The sequence below is a fragment of the Rattus norvegicus genome, chromosome 2, assembly GCF_021556685.1.
Source record: "Rattus norvegicus strain SHRSP/BbbUtx chromosome 2, alternate assembly SHRSP_T2T, whole genome shotgun sequence".
Lineage (NCBI taxonomy): Eukaryota > Metazoa > Chordata > Mammalia > Rodentia > Muridae > Rattus > Rattus norvegicus.
In genome coordinates, this window is record NC_141535.1 from 181,077,108 (window position 1) to 181,086,001 (window position 8,894).

Genomic DNA, 8,894 nt, shown 5'->3' on the forward strand with positions numbered 1-8,894 from the left:
GATACAAAAAGATACAAAAAATCCCATGCAGCCTATCAGACCACCACGGGCTAAAGCTGGTCTTCAATAACAATAAGGTAATAACGCCCACATATACATGGAAGTTGAACAATGCTCTACTCAACAATAACCTGATCAAGGAAGAAATAAAGAAAGAATTTAAAGACTTCTTAGAATTTAATGAAAATGAAGGTACAACATACCTAAACTTATGGGACACAATGAAAGCTGTGCTAAGAGGAAAAGTTATAGCTCTGAGTGACTGCAGAAAGAAACAGGAGAGAGCATATATCAGCAGCTTGATGGCACATCTAAAAACTCTAGAACAAAAAGAAGCAAATACACCCAGGAGGAGTAGAAGGCAGGAAATAATCAAACTCAGAGCTGAAACCAACCAAGTAGAAACAAAAAGGACTATACAAAGAATCAACAGAACCAAAAGTTGGTTCTTTGAGACAATCAACAAGATAGATAAACCCTTCCCAGATTAACCAGAGGACACAGAGAATGTGTACGAATTAACAAAATCAGAAATGAAAAGGGAGACATAACAAAAGAATCAGAGGAAATTCAAAAAATCATCAGATCCTACTACAAAAGGCTATATTCAACAAAACTAGAAATTATGGAGGAAATGGATAATTTCCTAGACAGATACCAGGTACCAAAGTTAAATCAGGATAAACCATTTAAACAATCCCATAACTCCTAAAGAAGTAGAAGCAGTCGTTAAAAGTCTCCCAACCAAAAAGAGCCCAGGTCCAGACGGGTTCAGTGCAGAATTCTATCAGACCTTCATAGAAGACCTCATACCAATACTATCCAAACTATTCCACAAAATTGAACCAGATAGAGCGCTACTGAATTCCTTCTATGAAGTCACAATTACTCTTATACCTAAACCACACAAAGACCCAACAAAAAAGAGAACTTCAGAGGGTGAGAATCCATGGCAGGTGATGTTAAGATTCTGCTCTGTATATTTACAGGTGGTTATTAATGTTCCTAAGGGATGGATGGTACCGGGCTTTGCATGTTTAGGTGGGCAATTATATCTAATCAATTGGATCTAAAAAAAAAGAAGAAAGAAAGAGAACTTCAGACCAATTTCCCTTTTGAATATTGAGGCAAAAATACTCAATAAATTTCTTGCAAAGTGAACCCAAGAGCACATCAAAACAAGCATTCATCATGATCAAGTAGGCTTCATTCCAGGGTTGCAGGGATGGTTTAATGTATAGGAAACCATCAACGTAATCCACTACATAAACAAACTGAAAGATAAAAACCACATGATCATTTCATTAGATGTTGAGAAAGCATTTGACAAAAGTCAACACCCCTTCATGATAAAAGTCCTGGAAAGAATAGGAATTCAAGGCCCATACCTAAACATAGTAAAGGTCACATATAACAAACCAGTAGCTAATATTAAACTAAATGGAGAGACTAAACTAAATGGTAACGGGGGGGGGGGGAGTATGGGAAGGGGAACACCCATATAGTAGGGGAGGGGGAGGAGCTAGTGGGATGTTGGCCTGGAAATCGGGAAAGGGAATAACAATTGAAATGTAAATAATACCCAATTTAATAAAGATGGAGAAAAAAAAAAGAATAGAGAAGAGCATGGCCTCGGCTGGTGGGCCATGGCTTGGATAGCAGTCACCAGGTCATGGATGCCCTTCCAGTTCTTGTCCCATTAGGTGTAGCACCTCCTTTGCCTTCTGCCTAGAACCAGATTTGATACCACAGGCTAACAAGAGACAGGCAGCAAAGTATGGTATCTGCAGGGTCAGCCCTAACTGGGGCTGACAGGGGTCAGTACAGATACTGAATGGGAGCTGGTGCCTATATACCACCTCCTACAATAACTCAAAATATACTGAAGTTCCCCTCATCACTGCTAACCCTCATTTCGCTCAGAAGTCAGTCAGAAGAGCTTGAAGTTAGTGTCATTATTAAGAGGGTCCAGAAATATCAGTCCAAGGCTTAGGAGATACATAGACACAGATAATACAAATGTATTTTTGATGAATGGTAGGGGACTGTGTTTTACCCTGCCACTAGAGTGTGAGAAACACCATTGGGGAGGTGATATGTGGGGAGTGTTAGACCATATTTACCCTGCACTGACATTGTTATGTGCTGCGCTTTAGGGAAGTGCTAAGAAACCACTTGGGGGAAGGGGAAGCCTAGCATGTAGTAAACCAAAGTTGGAGTTCCCTGAGTCCCAGGAATCCAGTAGATGCTGGGAAACAGCATAGAGAAGTTAGGAATAAAATGTCAGGGAGTCCATGGGCCCACAGTGAGGCCAGGACCAGTGACTCCCAAACTCCTGGACAGCCAGGCACTGCTGCTAGGCTGCCAGGAGTTGGGGACAGAACTGGGAGACCTTGGGGCTAAGAACCATAAACTCAGGGCTGGGGCCATGTCTGGGAGTGCAGAGGGGCCTTCTGCAGGAGGTTTAGATGTCAAAGGCCTTTTCCATGTTCTCCACGGTAGTTCTTGACGGAAGAGACAGTCCTTGGTTCCAAACTGCCTGATTGTCCATCATGGAAAATGGGTGCATACCACATCTCAGGGCAGACCAGTGATTAATACCTTTTGCAAGAAGAAATATGTGGGGAGGAAAACGTATTGGCTAAATCTTCAGGGTCTCTAGATACCTCATTATCATGGAGAAATCTGTTTTGAGTTACATGAACACAGGTCACATTTTCTATGTGCGAAGTGTGGCAGGTGTTCTAGAACACAAATCTAGTAGGGAGTAGGGTAGTGCCTACCATCTCAAGTAGGTACCTGGGTGCTAGGCTCTCAGCCCCATTCAACCATACCAAGTTTCCTGGCATAGTTTCCCAAAGAAAGCGGCTTAGTGTGAAAAGCCTAAGAAACAGGAAATTAAGGAGATAGGGGATAGAAGAAAAAGAGAGAGGAGGAGAAGGAAAGGGGAAGGGGAGAATAAAGGAAATACAAGGAAAGATGAAGGAAGGAGGAAAGGAAAGGAAGGAAAGGGAGAAGGAAAAGGAAGAAGCAATCAATACAGGGAGGGAGAAAAAGGAAATTTCACATCAGTATTATAGAATAAGTTTAATGGGGGTAGAATTTTAATGTTTGCTTCTGAAGCACATAGAAGAAATTTAGAACTGCAGAAAACACTAGCATGGCTACTTCCCAAGGATAACATGAAAATTCATGAATCTTTCCTTATATTTAACTAAGCTACAAATGGATCAAGGCCTTCCACATGCTAGACAATACTCTGAAACTGCTAGAGAGCATGAGACATGTAGGTAACGTCAGTCAGCACACAGAGCTGACACAGGCTTTCTTTCTTTTTCTTTTCTTTTTTATCTGTATATATATATATATATATATATTTATATTTATATAAAAAGACCAATAATAGCAGTGTGTTATGCATCAACAGCAGCAACAGCTTTTCCAGGTTCTGCAGTCATCTAAACAAAACTGTAGAGACATCCAGCACACTCCATTAAAAAAAAAAAGTAAAAAAACAAAACCCGAGAAAACAGCACAGTTCTGTTACTCTTGTGGTACCTGGCACCATTTTTTTTTAAATTAGCTTCTCAATCATCATCTGGAAAGAAAACATTCTGAGCAACATCATTAAAAACAGCTCTGATAAAGCACGGTCACTACTACGTATCATAAAGCAGGTACAAGCTATTTTACATCCACAGAGGTATGATACAGTACAGTCCTACATCTATAATACTAGAGGATACAATTTAAAAGGCATTATTTGAAACTTGATTCTACTTTTCCAGCAGAGGGCCCAAAGGATGGTGTGACACAGCTTTGTAAAGAAACATACTCTAGACAGGATTTCCTTTCACTAGTGGCACAGTTCTAAGGATTCATTCTCTCCATGAATGTCAGCTAAAACCGTTATTAAAAAAATGAAATATCCCTAGAACAAAACCGTATAACCACCGGATTCACATGAAGATGACCTAGTGGAGACAAGCTGGACCTCACCTTACCAACAAGCTATCAAATCTGTTATGTTTAAACAGTGAGACCTCCAAGGAAGGAGATGCCAAGTAGTGCTTCAAAGCTTCGGACCACAATCAAACACAGCATCCTTTTCAACAGAAGCAGAAGCTCATCTGAATATGCTCAAGGATGCTGACATCAACATTTAATCATCTCCTCACTCATCCAGGAAGAAGGGGAGATCAGTTACTACTGTACTTTATTGTGTTCAACCAAATCACCATGTTACAAAAATAGCAAGCTGCCATAATAAAAAATAAGGCTCCTCTATCCAGCACCAGATAGCATCATTTTACTTTCAAGCCTAGAAATTGCACACTTGTATATAAACCAACCGAAGATGAGGATTGAGAGTTCATCTTGGTGGATTTTTCCTTTGATGAATATGAAGTGTCCTTCCTTATCTTTTTTGATGACTTTTAATTGAAAATTGATTTTATTTGATATTAGAATGGCTACTCCAGCTTGCTTCTTCTGACCATTTGCTTGGAAAGTTGTTTTCCAGCCTTTCACTCTGAGGTAGTGTCTGTCTTTGTCTCTGAGGTGTGTTTCCTGTAGGCAGCAGAATGCAGGGTCCTCATTGCGTATCCAGTTTGTTAATCTATGTCTTTTTATTGGGGAGTTGAGGCCATTGATGTTGAGAGATATTAAGGAATAGTGATTATTGCTTCCTGTTATATTCATATTTGGATGTGAGGTTATGTTTGTGTGCTTTTCTTCTCTTTGTTTTGTTGCCAAGACGATTAGTTTCTTGCTTCTTCTAGGGTATAGCTTGCCTCCTTATGTTGGGCTTTACCATTTATTATCCTTTGTAGTGCTGGATTTGTAGAAAGATATTGTGTAAATTTGGTTTTGTCATGGAATATCTTGGTTTCTCCATCTATGTTAATTGAGAGTTTTGCAGGATACAGTAACCTGTGCTGGCATTTGTGTTCTCTTAGGGTCTGTATGACATCTGCCCAGGATCTTCTGGCCTTCATAGTTTCTGGCGAGAAGTCTGGTGTGATTCTGATAGGTCTGCCTTTATATGTTACTTGACCTTTTTCCCTTACTGCTTTTAATATTCTTTCTTTATTTTGTGCGTTTGGTGTTTTGACAATTATGTGATGGGAGGTGTTTCTTTTCTGGTCCAATCTATTTGGAGTTCTGTAGGCTTCTTGTATGCCTATGGGTATCTCTTTTTTTAGGTTAGGGAAGTTTTCTTCTATGATTTTGTTGAAGATATTTACTGGTCCTTTGAGCTGGGAGTCTTCACTCTCTTCTATACCTATTATCCTTAGGTTTGATCTTCTCATTGAGTCCTGGATTTCCTGTATGTTTTGGACCAGTAGCTTTTTCTGCTTTACATTATCTTTGACAGTTGAGTCAATGATTTCTATGGAATCTTCTGCTCCCGAGATTCTCTCTTCCATCTCTTGTATTCTGTTGGTGAAGCTTGTATCTACAGCTCCTTGTCTTTTCTTTTGATTTTCTATGTCCAGGGTTGTTTCCATGTGTTCTTTCTTGATTGCTTCTATTTCCATTTTTAATTCCTTCAACTGTTTGATTGTGTTTTCCTGGAATTCTTTCAGGGATTTTTGCGATTCCTCTCTGTAGGTTTCTACTTGTTCTCTAAGGGAGTTCTTTATGTCTTTCTTGAAGTCCTCCAGCATCATGATCAAATATGATTTTGAAACTAGGTCTTGCTTTTCTGGTGTGTTTGGATATTCCGTGTTTGCTTTGGTGGGAGAATTGGGCTCCGATGATGCCATGTAGTCTTGGTTTCTGTTGCTTGGGTTCCTGCGCTTGCCTCTCGCCATCAGATTATCTCTAGTGTTACTTTGTTCTGCTATTTCTGACCGTGGCTAGACTGTCCTATAAGCCTGTGTGTCAGGAGTGCTGTAGACCTGTTTTCCTGTTTTCTTTCAGCCAGTTATGGGGACAGAGTGTTCTGCTTTCGGGCGTGTACTTTTTCCTCTCTACAGGTCTTCAGCTGTTCCTGTGGGCCTGTGTCTTGAGTTCACCAGGCAGGTTTCTTGCAGGGGAAAAGTTGGTCCTACCTGTGGTTCCAAGGCTCAAGTTTGCTCGTGGGGTGCTGCCTAAGTCCTCTCCGAGGCGGCAGCAACTGGGAAGATCTGCGCCGCTCTTTCCGGGAGCCTCCGTGCACCAGGGTTCCAGATGACGTTTGGTGTTTTCCTCTGGCGTCTGCATGTGCACAGAGTGCAGTCTCTTCTGGTTTCCCAGGCGTGTCTGCCTCTCTGAAGGTTTAGCTCTCCCTCCCACGGGATTTAGGTGCAGAGAACTGTTTATCCAGTCTGTTTCCTTCAGGTTCCGGCGGTGTCTCAGGCGTAGGGGTCCTGCCGCTCCCGGGCCCTCCCCTACGGGAACCCAGAGGCCTTATACAGTTGCCTCTTGGGCCAGGGATGTGGGCAGGGGTGGGCAGTGTTGGTGGTCTCCTCCGCTCTGCAGCCTCAGGAGTGCCCACCTGATCAGGCGGTGAGGTCTCTCTCCCACGGGGTTTGGGAGCAGAGAGCTGCTGCGGGCCGGGATCCGCGGGTGTGGGACTTCCGGTAAACACAGGAAGTGCCCGGTCCTAGAGGAATTTTGCCTCTGTGTGTCCTGAGTTCACCAGGCAGGTTTCTTGCAGGGGAAAAGTTGGTCCTACCTGCGGCTCCAAGGCTCAAGTTTGCTCGTGGGGTACTGCCCAAGTCCTCTCAGCTGTGGCAGCAACCGGAAAGATCTGCGCCGCTCTTTCCCGGAGCCTCCGTGCACCAGGGTTCCAGATGACGTTTGGTGTTTACCTCTGGCGTCTGGATGTGCACAGAGTGCAGTCTCTTCTGGTCTCCCAGGCGTGTCCACCTCTCTGAAGGTTTAGCTCACTCTCCCACGGGATTTGGGTGCAGAGAACTGTTTATCCGGTCTGTTTCCTTCAGGTTCCGGCGGTGTCTCAGGCGCAGGGATACTGCCGCTCCCGGGCCCTCCCCTACGGGAACCCAGAGGCCTTATACAGTTGCCTCTTGGGCCAGGGATGTGGGCAGGGGTGGGCAGTGTTGGTGGTCTCCTCCGCTCTGCAGCCTCAGGAGTGCCCACCTGATCAGGCGGTGAGGTCTCTCTCCCACCCGGTGAGGTCTCTCTCCCACCTTTCTTTTTCTTCTTTTCATTTTTTTCCCTTGGTTTTTCAAGACAGGGTCTCTCTGTGTAGCATTGGCTGTCCTGAAACTCACTCTGTAGACCAGGCTGGCCATAAACTCTGCCTCCTCTGTCTCCCAAGTGTTGGGATGAAAGGCATGTACCACAACTACCACCAGTCAACTTTCTTTCTGAATGGGATTCCAGCAGTGCAGGGAATAAAGACCAAAAGTAAACACACGAGATCTCAAAAAGCAAAAATTTTTTACATCAAAGAATGCTGTCAATCAACTGAAAAGGTAACCCACAGAACAGGAGAAAATCTTTGGCAATTATTTGTCTGACAGGCACATATTTGTGAAAACAATATATAAATAAAACTATACATCAAAAAAATGAGTCAATTTTGAAATGGGCTATTGAACTAAACAGAGACTTAAATAAAAATGTCTAAGAAACACTTTTTTTAACGTAGTCAACATCTTTAGCTATCAGGGAATTGCAAATTAAAACTACTTTAAAATTAAAACTATTTTAACTCATCCCAGTTGAATGACCGTCATTAAGAGTACAAACAAAAAAGTTCTAGTGTAGATATGATAAAACAAGAACCATCGCTTGTAAGCATAAACTAGTGCAGTTACTTTGGAAATCAGTCTGGAGCTTCTACTGGGCATGTAACCAAAGGACTCTGTATTACATTACAGAAATATTTGAACGTCTATGGTCATTGCTGCTCTACCACAATAACAGATGTGTTTGCAAGAGTTTTTGTCCAATTGACACAAATTAGAGTCAACTGGGAAGAGAAACCTCAATAGAACAAAGGGCTCTACCAGATTGTCTGCTGGCAAGTCTTTCAGGCATTTTCTTGATTAATGATTGATGTGATTATATAAGAAAACAAACTGAGCAAGCAATGGAAATGAGCTCATAAGTGATGTTACTCCATGATTTCTTGCTTCAGTTTCTGTCCCTAATTCCTGCCCTGATTTTCTCCAAGATGGAGTATAACTGTAAGCAGACATAAACCCTTACCTCCCCAATTTGCTTTTGGTTATGGTATTTATCACAATAACAGAAATCCAATAAGAACACCAGGAAATGGAAGCAGCCTAAATGTTCATCGGCTGGTGACTAGATTTTTTAAAAAAGAAAGAGAGAGAGAGAGAGAGAGAGAGAGAGAGAGAGAGAGAGAGAGAGAGAGAGAATACACAGACAAAATGGAATTTTGTTCAACTCTAAAGAAAAATGACAATTTCTACAAAATGGATAGAAATGGAGATCACAGATGATAGAAAGACAGACAGACAGATCATCCAGACTGAAATATCCCAGGCCCAGAAGGAGAAATAGAGCATGCTCTCTCTCACATTTAGATTCTACCTTGTATTCTTCAATGTTGTTTGTTTAACCTAGAGTAACTGTGGAAATCAGAAAACTAGTAAGGATACATTGAGAGGAATGTGGCTGAAGGAAAGAGAAAACATAATATTGGTAAAAGAGGGAAAAAAGTGATGGCAGAAGAATTTAAAGAAGGGGGTAGGGGAAAAGTCAGTCAAAATAAAGTGTATAAAAATGTCATTTAGAATTTTACTATATCATAACCCAATTTAAAACTATAGTAGGGAGATTAAATGTAATGCCGTTCATAGTGGGTTTCTACATCTCTCTGCAGATACCTCTGTAAACGTTAATAGTTAAGGAGGCTTCAAAACAATGCAGACTCTTTTCAATATTTATATTTGCCCATCATATATAGTGGATAA

General features: G+C 41.8%; 1 pseudogene; it reads left to right on the forward strand.

Annotated features, from left to right (window-relative positions):
• The first annotated feature begins 3,111 nt into the window (after nt 1–3,111).
• On the forward strand, nt 3,112–3,212 carry LOC147996377 (U6 spliceosomal RNA; annotated as a pseudogene).
• Nucleotides 3,213–8,894: the final 5,682 nt, after the last annotated feature.